At 36.7% G+C, this 21,415-nt stretch overlaps 1 pseudogene; it reads right to left on the minus strand.

Moving 5' to 3' along the window:
- Positions 1 to 545: 545 nt before the first annotated feature.
- LOC149179395 (putative pentatricopeptide repeat-containing protein At3g13770, mitochondrial pseudogene) lies at positions 546 to 3,529 on the minus strand (annotated as a pseudogene).
- Between the last annotated feature and the right edge of the window lie 17,886 nt (positions 3,530 to 21,415).

The following is a 21,415-nucleotide window of genomic DNA, read 5'->3' on the forward strand; positions in this document are numbered from 1 at the left end:
CTCTTTTATATTAGAAATAAATATAGTTATTTTACATTTAAAACATTATTTTCTTACATTAGAAATTTGAAATGATGACCTAGTTAAAATTTAAATATGCTATTACTTTGTAAGGGTACGAGTGTAAATTTTAATTCCATATGCTTAATTCTATTTCCCAAACTTAATGTCAAATTTTAAATGTGAAAAGAAAATGACTTAGTGTAAGTATAAACATACATGAGCATAGATTCATCTTAACCTTGGATTCATTAAAGACTTGAGAAGAACTAAGATAGCTTGTAAGTATGCATACACCCCAATATTGCCAATGTTCATGGGTAGTGCAGGTTCATGTGTTGGTATAGGGATGCTAATTTTAAAGTATGCATGATTGCTTGTCATGCTCAAATCCTAACAAACACTAGTTTTTTTTATGAATTTCATCACCATGGAATTTGAATGCAAAATGCAAACATGTTACTTAATGTGTTTATATGCACACAAGCATAGATCTAAGACTTGAGAGGGGCCAAAAACCCTAACACACCCAAGAAGCCATGGACTTTAGCAACCTCAGCATGTCTGGATAGGCATATTGGACTTTCATCTGATTATTATGCAAAGCTCCTAAAAGCATTAAGCTACCATAACAGAAATTGTAACCGATGAAATGCCAATAAAATAAAGGAGCAGAAGCATCACCAATAATCTCCACATGAACAAAGACCACCCTTGAAATGATGGAAGCGGTTGGCATCCCTTGTAACAATTTCACGTTCAACAATCTTTGATATTAATTTGGTGGCAGTATGACAGTCAGCGCATATACGAAGATTTTTGCTGATTCGAATAGGTGTTCCTGGTGGAGTGCTAATAAGCCCAAACGCAATAGCTAGCTTCTCACTATGGTGGCTAACAATATACTCCTTTTGCTCTTCTTCAACATCATGCAACACACAGTTTGTGTCTGGCACAAATCCTGCTTCCTCTATTTGCTCAAGTAATCGATCTAGCATAGCATAGATCTCCCTCGATTGTGGATGTGATTTGTCATCTGCAACAAATGTATGCACTGTATTCTGCACCTCAATCCAAGAACGTCCAGGTTGTTTTCTCAACCCCTTGTCCTTCATAATCTGTCTCACATTCACTGCATCAACCCACCTGCCATCTGCGGCATAGATGTTTGCAAGTAGTATGTGTGTTCCCACACATTGTGGTTCCAACTCAAGAAGGCATTCTGATACGCGCTTTCCTAGCTCAATATTGCCATGGACTTTGCAGGCGCCAAGCAATGCTCCCCAGACAACAGCATCAGGTTTCAATAGCATTTTGTTAATAAAGTCCTCTGCTTCATCCAAGCGCCCAGCCCGACCAAGAAGATCAACTATACAAGCATAGTGTTCCACCGTTGGTTCAATACCATGATCTTTATCCATGGAATTAAAATAGTGCCAGCCTTCATCTACTAGACCTGCATTACTACAAGCAGAGAGAAGACCAATAAGGGTGACATGGTCTGGCTTTACACCTTGTTGTTGCATTTGTCCAAAAAGTTTGAGTGCCTCTGTACCAGGCCCGTGCTGAGCATATGCTGCAATGATTGCAGTCCAAGAAACCACATCTCCTTTGTCCAATGAATCAAATGTCTGTCGGGCATCTTCTATGCTTCCACATTTTGAATACATTGTAACAAGGCCGCTCTTAACAGAAATATGTGACTCAAATCCAGCCTTAATGATAAGGGCATGCACCTGTTTTCCCTTTTCAAGGACTGATATGTTGGAACATGCAATAAGAATGCTAGCAAAGGTGTAATCATTAGGCTCGATCCCTGATCTTTGCATTTGAAAAGCGAGCTCTAAAGCCTCTTCGTCATAGCCCTCATCCACGTATCCCATGATCATGGCAGTCCATGAGACCACATTTCTTACGGACATCTCACCAAACACTTGGTATGCATCATCTATGCTTCTGCATTTGGCATACATAGCAGTAAGAGCATTTCCTGCAGATAAAAATGACACAAGTCCATTTTTTATGATATGGCCATGGAGCTGCTTACCTTGTTCAAGAGTAGCCAGGTTCCCGCACGAGCTAAGCACAGTGGCTAATGTAAACTCATTCGGCTTGACATTTGCCTGTTGCATTTTACAAAAAAGGTGCAAAGCCTCTGCCTCCTGACCACACTGACCAAACCCAACAAGCATGGTTGTCCATGAAACAACATCTTGCTCAGGCATTCCATCGAACAGTTGCCTTGCATCCTCAATTCTTCCGCATTTGGCATACATAGTTACTATAGAATTCCCCACAAAGAGATTTGATTCAAACCCCATTCTGATCACCTGGGCATGGAGCCGCTTCCCCTGTTCGACTGAAGCCAACACAGCGCAAGCACGCAGAACACTGGAAAAAATAAATGGATTTGGTTTCATATCCGTCCAATTCATCAAACTCAAAACTTTAAGAGCCTCCTCTGCATTACCATGCTGAACATATCCTGTAATCATAGAAGTCCATGTCACATCATTCCGGTCACGCATTTCATCAAACACTTGCCGTGCATTCTCCATGCTTCCACATTTCACATACATATCTATAATGGCATTTCCCACAAAGGCATCTGACTCAAGCCCAACTCTGACAATATGCCCAAGAACCTGTTCCCCGCCTTCAATCAAACCAAAGCTCGAACACGCCTTCAAAACACTGGCGAATATGTACGCGTCTGGCTTGATATCCGTCCACAGAATTCCCGAAAACAGCTTTATAGCTTCTAACTCATTCACTCCCTTGATATAACCCGCCATCATCACTGTCCAGGAGACTTCATCTCGCTGAGGCATTTTCTCAAACACTTGGCGTGCATCCTCCATAGAGCCAGCTTTTACATGTGCCTTGATGAGACTATTCCCTTGGGATACATTTGGCTGAAAGCCATTTTCAATCATCTGGGTATAAACCCATTTCGCCTCTGGCATGGCCTTTTTATCCATACATTTCTCCAAAAGCCGTGCATAGGTTCTGTAATCCGCCTGAATGCCTTGTTGCTTCATGTTTCCTAAATTCTCCAGCGCTTCCTTCAACTGTCCTCCCCATGTCGTGATTACTTGCGCACCACTTTCACTGCAGTCTCTAATGGCGGCCTGAGCACAGAAACCACTGATCCGGTTTCCAAAACCAATAGATAAATTCCACTTGTTCAACAGTTGCAGGGTTGGCAAATGTTTCTGTGATTTTAATATCATGTTAACAGTGATGAGGGTTGTGAAGTACTTCATATTTGCATATTATCCTCCATAAGATACCGAAGCTATGCCAAACCATGGCATAGAACGTTTAAGCCACTTCTGCAAATCATTTAAATCGTGTAATTGCAACTTGGTATGTCATTTATGTATTTTTGCATAAGGAAGCTAGGAACTCTTGCAGTGAGTAGAAAATATTTTATTCTATTTTTGCTTTCCACCTAGACAGGGCAACCGATCCAGTGTTATTGTCAGATCTGTTTCGACATCAATGGTATTTTCAGATCGGTTTTCGAGTCTCGATATATAAAATTTAGTTTGGAAAAAAAAATGCTCAGTATAAATGTATTTTCATTAATTTTTAAAAGTAAATAAGAGGTCTCTTAATTTTTTAAGGTGCTTTAATCTTTCTTAACGTTTAAAAATGTGTGTTCAAAATAAAAGATAATAATAATCTTAAAATTATAATTTAATTAAATAATAATTCGAAGGATGAAATTGAATTTAGATAAGAATGAAATTGTTATTTGTTGAAGAATTGTTTAGGTGAATAATGATTTGAATTTGATTATTTAAATTTAAATTTATAAAAATGTACAAATTTATTATTTTTTAAACAAAAATACATGTTTCTCATGATAATTTATAAAAATTTACAAACTTATTTCTTATAAGTATCTATAATAACATTCATCTAACTTATTGACGGTGAATGGGTGCACTGTTAAGGCACCCCTTGCAATAGGTTTGATCTTGAATTTATCCAAAACAAAGAATTAAAGATATTACAGACTCATGTGCATGGATGTGCCTATGTTACTTTATGCAACGGATCGATAAGATTGCGAAATACATTAACATTGAAGCAGTTAGAAAAAACATAACAATAAAACATGTAAATACAACAAGTTTAATAAGGAGTTCACCCAATGCTCCTGGGCTACGTCCCCTGGTCCAACCTTCAGTGGTGGCCTCTCTATTATGTTTTCAAAGCAGAGTTTTTATAACAGTGAGCTCAATTTGAGTCTCACTCAACAGATATAAATCAGTGGGATCCAAGTCTTTGGAGTACACAGACTCTCCTTATTGAACTCTCGACCTCTATTAGTCACAGTAGTATGAGCCCAATCTGAGACTCATACATGACATGCAAGTACAAAGGAGTTCGCTTGAACCTCTCAAGCCCTCTCTAGAGTACACAGACTCTCTCGGACTCTCTCTATCTCCGTCTGGCTCGATGTTGTCTTCAGGTCAGCTCGGCTTCTTCTCTCTATTCTTTGCTCTTGGCTTTCTGCCTTGACTAACTCATTGCCTGCTTTATTTCTGTCAGTCCGTGGCTTTAAAGCCAATCTTCTTTCTGACTGTTTGTTTCTGCTTTCCGGCATTGTGGTGCTCCTGCCTCTATCCGTCTGAATTCCTCTGTTCTGCGTCATCATCACTATGTAATGCCTTACAGGGAGGTGGCCACCTGTTTCATAACGAACTGGGTGTTATTTCTCTTGGAAATGTTTGAACTGTCGTTATTTCCATTTTCTCCAAGATGGCCCGCGAAATACGAATCTCTGCCAACGCATCGTCCATATCGGACTTCAAATCTTATATAATTCTGTCTGTTTACCCCGCCAAATCCTGTCACCCATCGAATCACGTCTCCGTCGTCGATCTGGGGCCTCTAGATCCAACGGTCATCGCTCATATCAGGCGGATAAGTAACATGACGTTTACCCATCCGATGTGAGCGATTTTCTCTCTCTTCCGCTGGACGCGTGGCAATCGATGTGTGGCATCGGGCGAGACTTGGTTGAAACCACTTACCGCCTCGAGCCCTTCCGATATCCTGTCAGTTTTGTGGAATCCCGCTCCGTCGGAACCGAATTAATTACTTTTCCGCATTTTATACTTTTTCGGGTCCAAGCACTCGAGGTTTATCCTTCTTTGAGGGGTTTTCCCTGCGATATACGATTAGCGACAAGTCACTAATCACATATTAGAAACTGCTCCGTTTCTCGAATTAACCTCTGGTTTTGCCAATTTGCACCAGCGCGCATTACCATGAGCCAATGGTCTGTGCGCTCGACCGAGGGTCCTCGTTGCTCCGCACTGATCACAAATTGCCATTATCACGAGGATATCTCTGATAAGCTTGACTTTTGTAAGACTTTGGAACTTTGGCATAATTTTTAAGAATTCATGAAAACTTAGAGAGTGTTCTGGGATCCAATTTGGATCACGGCCTTCCCACTGAAAAAATATTTTGGACCACCAAAAGTTGGTTTTTAAGCATCAACCAAGTGAGGGTACAGATTCCTCGCTTGCCCAATTTCTATCCATTCGCTTTGCTTGGTTTTGAACCTTTGAGTCCAATCCTTAGGTACTCAACATCCCCCCTGCACGTAGTTCTCACCTTCCTGTCCAGAACTATATCTTCCTACAACTCATTGAGATATTCAGGTAATAGATCATCAATAGAAGGAAATTGACTCTGCTCTTCGAAATCTTCAATCAATGAAAGTTCAAATAGTCTCAAGCTGTCTGCATTAACAACTGACTAGATGTGCATATAAGTTGGTAAATCAAGGCGAAAAGCATTCTCACTAATTTTCTCAAGTATCTTGAAAAGTCCATACCTTATTGGCTTCAGATTCTTACCTTCACCTTGCATTCTGTCTTTGTTGATATACAGCCAGACTTGATCACCAACTTGGAAACTATGTTCAGTCTGATGTTTATCATGCCTTGCCTTGTACTTGGCTTGGCTCTTTTCCAGCGGTTCCTGTATTGCCTGTGAATCTCTTGGATTTGTTTGATGAACTTGGTTGCTTTGTCCACATCACTGTGTCCATCAACCATTGTGTCTTTACCAAAGACAAAATCCAAGGGACACCTTGGTGTGAAACCAAAACAGGTCTCAAAAGGAGATCTCTGTGTAGAAGAATGTTTAGCTCGGTTGTAAGCATGCTGCACATAACATAAATGTTCATCCCAAAGCTTGGGATGCTTGCTGCAATAGCCTATGAGCAACTGGATCACTATCCTATTGACCACTTTTATTTGGCCATCTGTTTGCGGATGAAAAGCTATGCTCTTCTTTAGTCTGGTGTCCATCAATTCCCACAGACTTGACCAAAATTTCCCAACAAATTGGGTATCTCGATCAGATATAATGGAAGTGGGTAATCCAAAATGAACCCATACATGTTGAAAGAACAAATTTGCAGTTTGCTCAGCTATAATCTGTTTGTTACAGGGTATTAAAATACACATTTTGCTGAACCTATCCACAACAACATATAAATAGTCATGACCTTTTCTAGATTTAGGCAGTCCCCAAACGAAGTCCATAGAAACACTTTCCCAAGGATGAAAAGGAACTGGTAGTGGAGTGTACAAGCCTAGTTTTCTATTGCTGGGTTTGCTTTTAGCACACATGGTGCACCCTCTTACATATCTAGAAACTGTCTCATTCATTTTTTGCCAATAACAAAATCTTTGCAGTTGTGCAACTATTTTACTTACACCAAAGTGACCTGATATTAGAGAAGTGTGTGCTTCTCGAATTATCTTTACTCTTTCTGTTTGAGTAATGCATAACTTTCCTAAATGATACAAGAGTTGGTCCTTAACATGATAATCCAATTGTTCTACTTGTTTGCCATGAATTAAAGTTGCATATACATTTTTAAAATCCATATCTTAAGCACACTGTTCAATGTAGCTTTCATGCAATACTGAATTATATTTAAGTATAGTGGATGCACTTATGATTGGTCTGGATAACATATCTGCAACTTTATTGTGTATGCCCTTTTTATATCTGATGACAAGATGAAATTGTTGTAGAAAACCCATCCACCTATAGTGTCTTGATCGCTGCAACTTAGTTTGTGAGTGCAAATATTGAAGTAGTTGATGATCAGTGTGTATAACTGTCTCTTTGCCCATTAAATAATGTTTCCACTTTTTCACACTCTGTACTAATGCATACAATTCTTTATCATATGTAGGATAGTTAACTACTGCAGAATCAAATGTCTCTGAATGATAACATATGGGTTTACCGTGCTGCCTCAACACTGCTCCCATGGCATAGTCATTGGCATCTGTTTCAATCTTAAATGGTCTTTGAAGATCAAGCAGTGCTAGTTCTGGTGTTGTACTAATCTTTTCTTTTAAGGTGTCGAAGGCTTTCTATCGTTTGCCTCCCCACTGAAACACCTTGTTCAATCCTATTAAAGCATGTAAGGGAGCTGCAATCAAGGAAAAGTTAGAAATAAACTTTCTCCAATACTATGTTGCTCCTAAAAAGCTTCTAACTTCTGTAGCAGATTTGGGTTTAGGCCAGTTTACAATGACTGCAACCTTAGAGGGATCTATCTTCAATTCACCACCCCCTACAATATAACCCAAATAATTCAAAGATGTTTTGCCAAATTCACATTTTGAGAGTTTAACATGAAGTTTCTCTTTTTTCAAAACATTTAGAGTCTGTCTGACATGCTTTAAATGTTATCCCCATGTTTTAATAAATATAAGAATGTCATCCAAATATACAATGACAAAATCATCAATAAAAGCTCTGAGTACATCATTCATTATTCTCATGAAAGTAGCAGGAGCATTAGTTAAGCCAAAAGGCATAACCAACCACTCATAAATCTCTACTTTGTTTTGAAAGCAGTCTTCCATGCATCTTGCTCTGCAACTCTGACCTGATGGTAGTCACTATGCAAGTCCAACTTGGAAAAATAAACAGCTTCTTTCAACTGATCTAATAGATCATCTATGCGAGGAAGGGGATAACGATTTTTTATCATTATCTTATTCAGTGCTCGGTAATCAATGCACATTCTCCATGAACCATCTTTCTTTCTCACCAAGACAATTGGAGACCCACAAGGCGATGTGTTAGGAACAATGTAAACTTTGAAACGAGAACTATAAACTCAAAACAAGAACTCTGCCCAAAAACCCCCAAAAAACATGAAAAACAGTGCTACAAACGAAAAGTGTGTATACTAGAACGATGGTTTTTTTTAGGGTCAATTTTGAACACGTTTTAAAAATGGCAGTGAGAACGAATTTTTTGTGCAAAAATTGTGCAAAAAACAGCCTGAAAATGAAAAATGTTAATAATGGAACGATGGGATTTTTTTTAGGGTTAATTTTCAACATTTTAAAAAAAGTCAATAAAACCGAATTTTTATGTGCAAAAATTGTATCAAAAACACCCTCAAAACGAAAAGTGTTGATGCTCGAATAACACCTTTTTTTTTTTGTAAATTTTCAACATTTTGAAATAATGGTGTAAAAAAAATTGTTATGACTTCGAAAAACATTAAAATTTCAAAAAAATAATGAAAACATAAATTTAAAAAAAAAAAAAAAAATGTAAATAAAAATATATATTAAAAAAAAATCAATCATAAAAATATTAAAAAAAACAAAAAACAAAAAACAAAATTAACCTATAAAATATAATAATTTAAAAAATTTAACGAAAAAAATAATAAGAAAAACATATTTTCAAAAAAATAACATTTCTTTTTAATGTGGTAAACCATAAAAAATTTGAAAAAAATAAAATAAAATAAAATAAACTATAAAATTAAGTAAAAATAGGAAATTTTTAAAAAGCATTAAGAAAAACTAAAAAAAAAAAATTAAATTAAAAACAAACTAGATTAAAAAAAAAAATAACAAAAATTAAGATTAAAAACATTTTCAAAAAACCTTAAAAACAAAAATATGCTGAAATTAAAAATAAAATAAAAACCCAAAAACAATTAAGATTTAAAAAAAAAAAAATATTTTCAATTTAAAAAATAAAATAAAAAAACATTTAAAATTTAAAATATATATATATATATATATATATTATTTACTAAAAAAAACATTTCAAATTTTATATTAAAAAATTTAAAATTTAAAATTTAGATTTGAGAATGATTTAAAATTTGGATTTAAAAAAAATAAACAAAAAAACATTAAAAAAAAAATAAGCTAAATATATTTTTTAAAATAACATTTAAAATTTATATATTTTACAAATATATATAAAATTGGAAAAAAAAATTTAAAAAAAAAAAAAAAAAATATATATATATATATATATATATACAATAAACATATTTAACAAAATTTATTTTTTATTTAAAAAAACAATTTTATCGGCCACCACCCCGAAGGGCGTCGGGCGGTGGCTATTTGATCCTGAGAATCGAATAACCACTTCCCGGCCACCCCCATGGGCGATTGGGCGGTGGCTATATGATTCTCGGAATCAGATAGCCACCACTTCGCCGCCTGTGGGGGTGGCCGAGTGATGGTTATCTGATTCTTAAAATCGAATAGCCACTACTTGGCCACCCGTGGGGGTGGCCGAATGGTGGCTATCTGATTCCGAGAATTGGATATCCACCTCAAGGATGGTCAGGGGGTGGTTGGGTGGCCGAGTGGTGATTATCCGATTCTGAGAATTGGATATCCACCTCAAGGGTGGTCACGGGGTGGTTATCCAATTCCGAGAATCGGATAGCCATCGCTTGACCATCGGTGGGGGTGGTTATCTGATTCTCGAAATCGAATAGCCATCGCTCGACCGCCCGTGGGAGTGGCTATCCGATTCTTGGAATCGAATAGCCATCACCCGGATGCCCGTGGGGGTGGCTATCCAATTCTCGGAATCGAATAGCCATCGCTCGGTTGCCCATGGGGGTGGCTATCCGATTCTCGGAATCGGATAGCCACCGCCCAGCCACCCGTGGGGGTGGCCGGGCGGTGGCTATCTGATTCTTAGAATCAGATGGCCACCGCTCAGCCGCCTGTGGGGGTGGCCGGGCGGTGGCTATCCGATTCCAAGAATCGGATAGCCACCCCCATGGGCAATTGGGCGGTGGTTATTCGATTCCGATTACGGGGACTGATACTGTTATGTGTTCAATATTTGTAATATGTAATTTTCACATTAATTTAAAGTAAATCATTATTTTTTGAAAAAAAGAAAGAGAAGAAGAAAAAGTGATTATTATTATTTTTTTAACATGAAATTCATTAAAAAAAAAACAAACAAACAAAAAACAAAAAAACTATTATTTTATTATTTTTAGTTAAAATTTTCCTATAAAAATTGTAATTTTGACATGTTTAGCAAAAAATTATCAAAACGTGTAGGTTTTTAGTTATATTTATGTTAAAAATGGTTATTTTTATGTCCATTGTTAAAAAATATTTTTTTTAGAAAAAATTATTTCATGTGGATTGAAAAATAAATTAAGGATGTATAAATATGTAGAATATCGAAAATTCAAAATATCAACCTTCTAATTTAAAAATGCAAAACAATAAAAAAATTCACTACCAAAAAAAATAAAAATAAAATAAAAACAAAAAAAAATGAAGAAAACGACCACTTCAAAAATTATTAAATTTACAAAATAATTATTTACATTTCATACATTAGAAAATTTAAAGTAAAAAAATAAGTCTTTTAAAAAAAAAGGTTTGATGCAGAATTACCACCTTTTTAAATCAGCATGAAAATCACTACCATTCTAAAACACAATGTATATAAAAAAATTAAAATGCCAAAAACTATGCTCTAAAAAAAACATGTGTATTCTGCATCACCCATTTTCAAGATCGGGTCACTTTTTTGCTATTTCTACGAAACGAGTAACAGTGTTAGTTCCCGTTTCAAAGTTTACATTGTTTAGATCTTATGAACCCTTTCTCGAGCAGCTCATGTACTTGCTTCTTGATTTATGCATTCTCTAAAGCGGATAACCGGTACATTCCAATGTTAGACAATAGAGCATCTTGCTGCAAATTAATATCATGTACTATTTATTTTTTGGGTGGCAGATCTTTTGGTTCTTGAAATAGTATATCATATTCTGAAACAATTTTTTCTAAATCAGCTTGCCATTTAGCATTACAGCCCTCAAATACATTGGTTTTATCAGGTTTCTTTTCCTTTACAACCATCAGTAAAAATTGTTTGCATGAATTTACAATTATTTTCATCTGCCCTAAGTTTATGAGATATAATTATTCTTGAGTTTATTAGCTCTTACAATATATTCGATTCCATCTTTAACGAGTTGATACTTGTTTTCAGCTCTATAGAAAATAGCTTTTCTATCATACAAGTAAGGACTTCCTAAAACAATTCCACAAATATCCAAGGGAATAATATCTAACTCAACCTCATCTATAAATGCTGACCCAAAAGAAAACCTAAGTTTACAGTGTCTACTCACTTGTAGTTGTGTTTTATCACATAACCAACCTAATGGATATGGCTTTTTGTGAGGTGTGATTGGTAATCCCAACTTCTTTATAATTGCTTCAGAAATTAAATTTACTTGTGAGACACTATTAAACAAAGTATCAATCTTTTGATGCTTGGAAACAACTCGAATATGAAAAAGCTCATGTCTTTTCCTCTCATTTTCTTCATTATCAATCGATTGTGCAGAATTACTAGTAGATGTTTCAGAATTTTTACCTTTTATACCTGTGGCTGCAATTGTTGTTTCATCTCCTGAGTCTCACCCCAAATCTTTTTGAATAGCTGTAGTAGTCTTCTTCTTCTTGCCCTCGTACTTCTTAGGTTTCAGCTCCGAATGCAGAATCCAACAGTGTTCATCATCATGCCCATCCTTTTTACAGTTAGTGCATAAAGATTTGGTCTTTTGTACGGTATTTGTCTTCCTCTCTTTCCATTTCTGTTTTCTTTTCTCCTTATTCTTGCTTGCAGTGGGTTTTGATGATCCCCCAACTTCTGGGTTCACATTCTTACCTCTAGCCTCTAGATGTGTAGCTTGGACAAATACCTCATTTATGCTAGTGGGATTAAATATGAGAATTGTGTGCCTTAAGTAGCTGTGTACAACCTATATACTTCAGCAGAGTTTCAGATGAATCTAAAGAAATTCCTAGAATCAAAGCTCTTTTCCTAAATTCTTGAGTGTAACTTTGTACACTTTGTCCTTTTAATTGTCGAAGAGTTTGCCAACTCATCATGGCTTGCTACATATAGGCCAGTGGATATAATTGTTTTTTAATTACAGAAACAAATTCACTCCAGACAGAAAGAATCTCACCATGCTTCTTCATTTCAGCTTATGTCATGCCTTCCCACCATACCAAGGCAATGCCTCCAAAGCGCAGGCTGGCCAGCTGAATCTTACTACTGTCTGAATCAATGCTCTACACTCTGCAATAAACATCAATCTGTCTAATCCAATTATCCAGCTTCTCTGCATTCAACTCTCCATCTAATATTGGTAAATCAAATTTAACATCTAATTTAATCAAATGTCTTCTTTTTTGTTTTCAGGGCTACTAGGCGGTGTGAGAAGTTTTTCTTCTTTCCCCTTGCCTTTAGAGTGGTCATGGAGGAGAGATTCTTCTGCTCCTTTATCTCGTTTGGAGTTTGATGCATATTCCTCTCTACCTTTCTTAAACTCTCTATACATTTCCTCTACCATGGCTCTCATAGTCATGAAACTGTCCATGAACTAAAGGTCTGATTCCAAGGGAATTTCTTCTGACATTTTCCTCTTAGGATAGACTCTTCCAATTTCAGGGTTAGTTTCAACCAACTCTCCTTCTCCTAGTTTAAGCTTTGATCTAGTTAGCATTCAACAATAAAATCTAGAACAAGCTTGTCTAACCTTAGTAACCTAGAGCTCTAATACGACTTGATCTGGAATTTATCCAGGACAAATAATTAAAGGTATTACAAACTCATGTGCATGGATGTGCCTATGTTACTTTATGCAACGAATCGATAAGATTGCGAAATACATAGACATTGAAGCAGCTAGAGAAAACATAACAGTAAAACATGTAAATACAACAAGTTTAATAAGGATTTCACCCAATGCTCCTGGGCTACGTCTCTTGGTTCAGCCTTCAGTGGTGGCCTCTCTATTATGTTTTCAAAGTAGAGTTTTTACAACAGTGAGCTCAATTTGAGTCTCATTCAACACATATAAATTAGTAGCACTGGACTTGGGTCCCCTAAGTCTCTGGAGTACAAAGACTCTCCTTACTGAACTCTCGACCTCTATTGGTCATAGTAGTATGAGCCCAATCTGAGACTCATACATGACAGGCAAGTACAGAGGAATTTGCTTAAACCTCTCAAGCCCTCTCTGGAGAACACAGACTCTCTCGGACTCTCTCTGTCTTTGTCTGGCTCGATGATGTCTTCAGGTCAGCTCAGCTTCTTCTCTCTGTTCTCTACTCTTGGCTTTCTACCTTGACTAAGTCACTGCCTGCTTTGTTTCTGTCAGTCCGTGGCTTTAAAGCCAATCTGTGTTCTGATTGTTCGTTTCCGCTCCCTGGCGCTCTGGTTCTCCTGCCTCTGTCCATTTGAATTCCTCTGTTTTGCATCATCATCACTATGTAATGCCTTATAGGGAGGTGGCCACCTGTTTCATAACGAATTGGGTGTCAATTCTCTTAGAAATGTTTGAACAGTCGTTATTTCCATTTGCTCCAAGATGGCCCGCGAAATACGAATCTCTGCCAACGCATCGTCCATATCGGACTTCAAATCTTATATAATTCTTCCTATTTACCCCGCCGAATCTGGTCACCCATCGGATCGCGTCTCTGCCGTCGATCTGGGGCCTCTAGATCCAACGATCATCACTCATATCGGGCGGATAAGTAACATGACGTTTACCCATCCGATGTGAGTGGTTTTCTCTCTCTTCCGTCGGACGCATGGCAATCGATGTGTGGCATCGGGCGAGACTCGGTTGAAACCGCTTACTACCTCGAGCCCTTCCGATATCCTGTCGGTTTTGTGGAATCCCGCTCCGTCAGAACCAAATTAATTACTTTTCCGCATTTTATAACTTTTTCGGGTCCGAGCGCTCGGGGCTTATCCTTCTTTGAGGGGTTTGCCCTGCGATATGTCACTAATCGCATATCAGAAACTACCCCCGTTTCTCGAATTAACCTCTGGTTTTGCCAATTTGCGCCAGCGCGCGTTACCATGGGCCAACGGTCTGCGCGCTCGACCGAGGGTCCTCGTTGCTCCACACTGATCACAAATTGCCATTGTCACGAGGATATCTCTAATAAGCTTGACCTTTGTAAGACTTTGGAACTTTGGCATAATTTTTAAGAATTCATGAAAACTTAAAAAGTGTTCTAGGATCCAATTCGGATCAATGTCACTGGTTCAAATCCCCGTGGGTGCTTACTTACCAAAAAAGAAACATTCATCTAATTTATAAAATCTATATCAATTATTTCTTACGAGATAAAATTCTTCAAATAACATTAATTCATTCATAAATAAAATTGTGAACTACACATTTAGAAAAACATGTTATACCACATTGTTAAATAACACTTTTAAAAAGTTTCCAATGGGCGACTTTATAGCCTCATTTAAGCCTCGGCCTCTCTTTATCATGTCACAATTGTCAATGGAATAATGGCATATGGGAAAATATTTGTTGGGTGCAAGTCTCTCAATCAAATTTTGATTAGGTTGTGGATGGCATGTTCTTTAAAATCAATTTTAAATTTATCAAAATTACTTAAATTTTAATTTTTTATTAATTTTTACATTAATGTAACATTTTTTTCATAAGTAAAGTAACATAATCTTATTTTTTTCCAAGAAGTGTAGAATAATTGGTGAATGGATGCATTAGTAAGGTATTCTTTACATAATGGCCATCAGTTCAAAATTCTATGAGTCTGCACAACCCTCAACTAAAAGTTATATTATAGTGGTAATATTAATTTGATTTTCTTGAAATTAAAAATTGAATTTTATTACTTTTAAAAGTTTTTTTCCTCCCTTCATAATAGTCATTGTGCAGGGATGGGATATTGTATGGCTTTACTTGTCATAGGTTGAAAGCTATGAAGATTCAAGAAAAAGGGGAAAAAGTAGAGGTAGCCATGTTAATGAATGGTACACCTACCATTAAGTTGCATGTGCTTTAGTTGGTAGGGGGAAGTCATTTGCATTAAATTGTTGCAGGTGATGTTGCATGCAGGTTGACTTACTCTTGAATATTTCCTAAACGTTGGGTCCAACTGGGGGATCATCATGCATTTGATGTGTTTGATAATGGTTAAGGTGTATCAAAGAGGTTTCATTTTCATTTTTTGTTGTCTCAAGGGCTCTTTCCCTGTGTAAGCCCTTCATTTTTTTGTTGTGGTTGAAATTTGAGGGCTTCTTGGGTTGCTTCTATATGGTTGTTAGGATTTATTATCTGGTATAGGAAATGCTAAGTTGCTTGGCCAGAATCATTCAAGTGCCTAGACCTCAAATTTTCTTTAAAATATAATTGATTAACCTCTATGGTTGAGATTTTGAAAGTGTTTGAACGTAGCATCAAGGAGTCTAGGGTTGCAACTTTCGAATTTCAGATTGGGCATTATATTATCTTCACAACAAAATGAATGAAAAAGGTCAAGTAAACCTCCATACAAACAAAAACACTAGCGTTAAACAAGGGAATGCAAGTCGTGGAGACTACAAGAAATGTGAAACAATTTCAAGTAAAAGCAAGTACTTCACTAGCCATTTTGAAAGTCAAGAAATATATATATAAAGATGCTTGATGTAGAATTAAAGAGGTACATAATGTGTTGTATGTGTTGAAATTGAAAAAGAATTGTGTAAGATGAATCATAAATCAATGTTTCAAAGTGGAGTGTGACAAAAATAAGCCACCTTGTACAATAAAAAAGGAAATATTACAAAGTAATGGATATAAATGTTAGAAGAAGGTATCTAGGGTTTTATCTAAAACAATAGGTTGAGATATTTATTGGTTGAATACAATAACCAATATCAATGTTGGCATTAAATGTTTTCCCACCATAACTACAAAAGTTTAATATTTTCTGAGAAGTTAAATATGGTTCATTATGTGCCTCTCTTTTAATCAAAAATATCTTGTGTGACACTTGTATGTTATGCAAGTAACCAAAGAATTTTTTTTGTAAAGAAGGCGCAAGCATAACAAGGAAACATTTAAAGTAAAAATGTAATATATGTGGTTCTATATGAACTTCATCATGGAATGTTGCAAAGTATTTTATGATAATTGTTGATTATTCCTCAATGGAATTGTGGTTGTACTCTGTCAAGAACTCAAAGGTGCTTTAAATGTTGAAAAAATTTAGTATTGTGGTTGGATGACAAAGTAAAAACAAATTTATTTTTTTCAAAAAATGTAGATAAATGTAATGACAAAAACTTTCATAAGTAACAACCTCTTGTACTTGAAAAAACAATGTTATTGAGAGGAAGAACACAACTTGATCTAATTTAGAATATTAGTTTGTTGTTCTAAGATCTTCCTCATATTATTAACAAAATGCTTTCATTGTGCTTAAGGATTTATCAATTTTTGCAAGTGAAATGAAGAGTTTTTAAATTAATTTTATGAGAAATTTAACATAAACCAAAAACTGAACAACAGCATAAACATGTACATAACATCATCAAAAACACATTACAACTAGCACATGATAAAGGAGTTCACCCCTCCTGAGCTATGTCTCCTTGGTCTAGCTTCCAATGGCTTGGGCCTCTCTATCATGCTCAAAAGTGTATAAATTTATGTTTACAATGCTCAAATGCTTCTGAAACCTACTTCAATGAGTCCAACATGTTCAAAAATGGCCATATAGCCTCTTTTTGCATCCAATTTAGTGGAAAACTGAAGAAGTTATGACTTCCCCTTGTTTTCCCATTATTCGCTCCACAAATTGCTCCACATCTGACAGGAACCCACAATTTTGCTCCAAAAATCCACTAACCGAGCGAGAATTTTGTCGTGCAGCAAGCCATAATCTGTCAGCACCAACTGTCCATCGCAAATCGCAATCGGTAGAGTCTTGCGGTCTTATGGATTGTGAACCAGGCGGGCAATATGCGATTGTGATTCGGCGAACTCTTAACTGGAGCTTATAAATGTATCGTGTCTGGGATCCATTCGCAATCAGCGAACTACCAGGGTCTTGTATATCAGGACTTTGCACTGTTTTTCTATTTGCGATTGTGATATCACATCACAACCCGATACCTATCGGGGGCCGATTCTGTAACACATTCCTTCGCTGATGTGTGATTATGATCTATCACATCGCACCTACGGCTGATTCTTGAAAGCCTTCCCGCCTTCCTTATCACATCACACCTTGGTTGTTCTGGGGCCAATTTTTAACATCGACCTGCTGGCGATTCTAATTTGCGACATGTGGGGTCCAATGGAAACTTGCCACTTGGCGCCTCCTCATTCGCTGAAGGACCTTGCCACATCATCCAATCCTACCATTTGAGTAAGTCAAACTTGAACTTTGACTTGCTATAACCTCTGCATACGAGCACGGATTTGAGTGTCATTCGCACCGTTGGAACCAAAATGATGAGCGCTTCGATCTAAAGCTAATTTTATCAAGATTCTGACACTTTGATTTTTTGAACCTATTTTTGAGCACTTGATCACTCCTCCCCACTGGAAGTCTTTTGGACCAACAGGTGAGGGTACAGTTCCCTCACCTTTCTGGTCTCGATCCATTAATCACTAAATTGGAACTTGTGATCTCCACGATTGGATTCGTTCAATGAACTCTTTGGCCTTGTCCATGTTACTATCAATACATTATGATGCAAATGGTAAACAAATTCCTCCACTTGATTCCTTTGACTCAAGCTTGAATATACATCTTGAAACTATACATTTTTCTGAACATAACTTTCATGTAAAACAAAATGATGGTTGAGGAAAATAGTTATACAAACTATAGGCCTAGAAAGTACATCAACAAACTTGTCGCTTATGCCTTTCTTATACCTTTTGACCGAGTGGAATAGTAAAGGAAAACCCATCCAATGGAAGTGCCTTTGTTGCTGCAACTTAAACACTTTATCATTGAAAATTTCTGAATGAAAAGAAATGGGCTTACCACGCCAAAAGACTACGCCCATGTCATAGTCACATACAACAACTTGAAACTTAAATGATTGTCTCAAGTCTAGAAAAGCAAGTACTGGAGTTGTATTGATATTTTGTTTTAAAGCAACAAATGCCTCTCGTTGTTTGCCTCCCCACTGGAATACCTTTTGCATAGCTTCCAACGAATGCAAATGAACTACAATAGAAGAAAAATTAACAAAATTTCTCCTCCAACATTGGGCTACTCCCAAAAAACCTCTTATCCAAATGACTGTCTTGAGCCTGCCTGCGTAAATTGCGAGCAGAGAAAAGGCATCTGCAGCTTCACAAGGATGTATGATTCCTTCACCTATTTCTGCAGGAATGGAGTCAATACCACTACAGACTATTGCGGCTTCAATCTTGGAGAGGTCTAACTTCAGCTCACCTTCTCCAAGTCCCACGCAGGCTACCAAAAAGCATTTGGGAACCTGAACCCGCTTGGAAGAACCAATTTCACGACTCAAGTACATCAAAGAAGTTTTATCCAACATATACTTTGACATCTTCATAAACAAATGTTCTTCACATACGACATCAAGTATTTTTTTCTCACACATGACATGTTCATAATGAATTTTTTTGAAAATGCAAATGTCATCCAAATAGACTATCTTGTCTATAAATGTCTTCAACACATCTTTCTTCATATGCGTAAAATTAGCAGGAGCATGCCAAAGACCAAAAAGCATAACAAGCCATTCAAACAAACCTTGCATGGTTTTGAATGTTGTCTTCCCTATATCTCTTTCAACAACTCTACTTTGATGAAAACCACTTCTTGAATCCTTTTCAAGGAAATTCTTACCATTCTTCTTGGGTGCCAAAACAATAGGTGCACCACATGGTAAAGGAGTAGGCCGAATGATCCTTTTATTCAACAATCCCTGGATTTGCGTCTTAATTTTTGCACTTTCCATCACTGACATCCTGTACATGCCAATGTTAGGAAGAAGACACTTCTGTTGCAACTGTAACTCAAGTTGGATTCCCTCTTGGGAAGTAATCCCTTCGATTCATGAAGCATCTCGTCATATTGTTTAACCACGTCAACCAATTCAGATTTCAAATTCAAATCACAACCTTTAAAAGCTTCATTATCAACCTCATCCTTGGGTTTGAACATTAGAAGCACAAAATTCTTGCTCAAATTCACTAGTCTTTTCATCTGCCCTGTATTAACAATCGAAAGATTTGTTTTTTTTATGTGAGTTCTCACGATATATTCTACTCCATTTTTGAATATGTGATATTTGTTTTCATGTCAATGGAAGATAGGTTTTCTGTCATAAAGGTACAAGCTGCCCAAAATGATGCCACAAACATCTAACGGCACAATGTCATGCTCCACTTCATCTATGAATTTTGCAGTGATTGTGAATTTCAGTTTACACTTTCCCGTAACCTGCAATTGTGCATTGTCACATACCCATCCAAGTGGATATGGTTTATGATGTGGAAAATCCTCCATATTTAAACTCTTGACAATTCTTTTTGTGATAAGATTGGCTTGAGAGCCACTATCAAACAGCGTATCAATCTTGTTATGTTTTGAGATCACCCTTATGTGAAACAATTCTATTCTCCTCTTTTCATTTGGAGTTTCATTTTGCAAGCCTGAAGAACTAGTGTTGGCAATGGATTCCTTTCCTTGAAACCCCATGGTTGTGATTTTCGTTTCATCATCGGATTTGGATCCCAAATCCTCTTAAGTGGTTGCAGTTGTCTTTCCTTTTCCTTTGTTGTTGAATTTCTTTGGTTTCATTTCGGGATGAAGCCTCCATCAATGAGCTTCATCGTGACCCTCTTTAGAACAATGTTTACATATTGTTTTCTCTCCTTCCTTTTTAATGGATGCATTTTTATTTCCCTTGAAACCCTTTTCTTTCTCTTTACCCTTAAATGGCTTTTTACTACCTTCTTCTGAGATGTTTTACCCTCTTGCCTCAAGATGAGTGGCTTGCACACACACATCATCTAGATTACTGGCATTAAACATTAAGATAGAATGCCTAAGGTAAATGTGTAAACCCCCTATGTATTTCAACAATGTGTCCTGTGATTGCAAATCTACACCTAACATCAAAGACCTTTTTCTGAATTCTTGGGTGTAATCTTGCACATTTTGACCTTTTAGTTGTCTAAAGTTTTGCTAATTCATGATGATTTTCTGCATATAAGCTAGAGGGTAGAATTGTCTTTTAATTGCAGCAATGAAATCATTCCAAGAAATTGAGATCTTACCATGTTTTTTAATCTCCTCTTGAGTCTTTGATTCCCACCATACCAATGATGCACCCTCCATTCACAAGGAAGCTAACTGAATCTTTATGTCATCCTCTTGAAGGTTTTGAATCCTGCAATATACCTCCAAATGACAAATCCAATTATCAAGCTTCTCTGCATTCACTTCACCATTATACATGGGAAACTCAAATTTAACATCAAGTTTTAAAAAAGATGATTTACCAATTCCTTTTGAAGAATGATGATGAGTATGAGTAAGGGTAGTGTTAGTGGAAGAGGGTGAAGATGCTTGTGAAGAATAAGATGATGGAGAGGGTGGAGGTTTGTCTCCATTTCCATTACCTCCTTTTCCATTTCCTCCTCCTGTAGAGCCTTCTCCTTTGGGATGTTTGGAACTTTCCCCTTGTAACCTGGTATTCCTCTCTTCATAGAGGACCTTCGGCATCTTTGCCATATGAAAGAAAGCATTTCTGAAGGTCTTATCATCTTCTGTCATGTTTGTAGGTTTTCCTTCATGAGACATGATCTCTAGAGTATCAACTGCAACTTGAGACTAAATTGGTGTTGGAGATTGTGGCAACCTTTCTCTTCTTCCCCTTGACCCAACTTCAGGGCTTCCAACCAGCTTTCCTTCACCTCTTTTGAGTTTTAACATTGTAAGCAAGACATAAACTTGCAAACAATTAAATCCTTCGTTCACAAAGAAAACCTAATGCTCTGATACCAAATTGAACTGATTTAGAATATTAGTTTGTAGTGCTAAGATCTTCCTCAGATTATTTACAAAATGCTTTCATTGTGCTTAAGGATTCATCAATTTTTGCAAGTGAAATGAATATTTTTTATGTTAATTTTATGAGAATTTTAACATAAACCATAAACTGAACGGAAGCATAAACATGTACAGAACATCATCGAAAACACATTACAACAGGCATATGATAAAGG

This window comes from Pinus tabuliformis, chromosome 4_1, assembly GCF_031772625.1.
Source record: "Pinus tabuliformis cultivar Carrire ecotype Pingquan chromosome 4_1, CPIR1, whole genome shotgun sequence".
Classification (NCBI taxonomy): Eukaryota; Viridiplantae; Streptophyta; class Pinopsida; order Pinales; family Pinaceae; genus Pinus; species Pinus tabuliformis.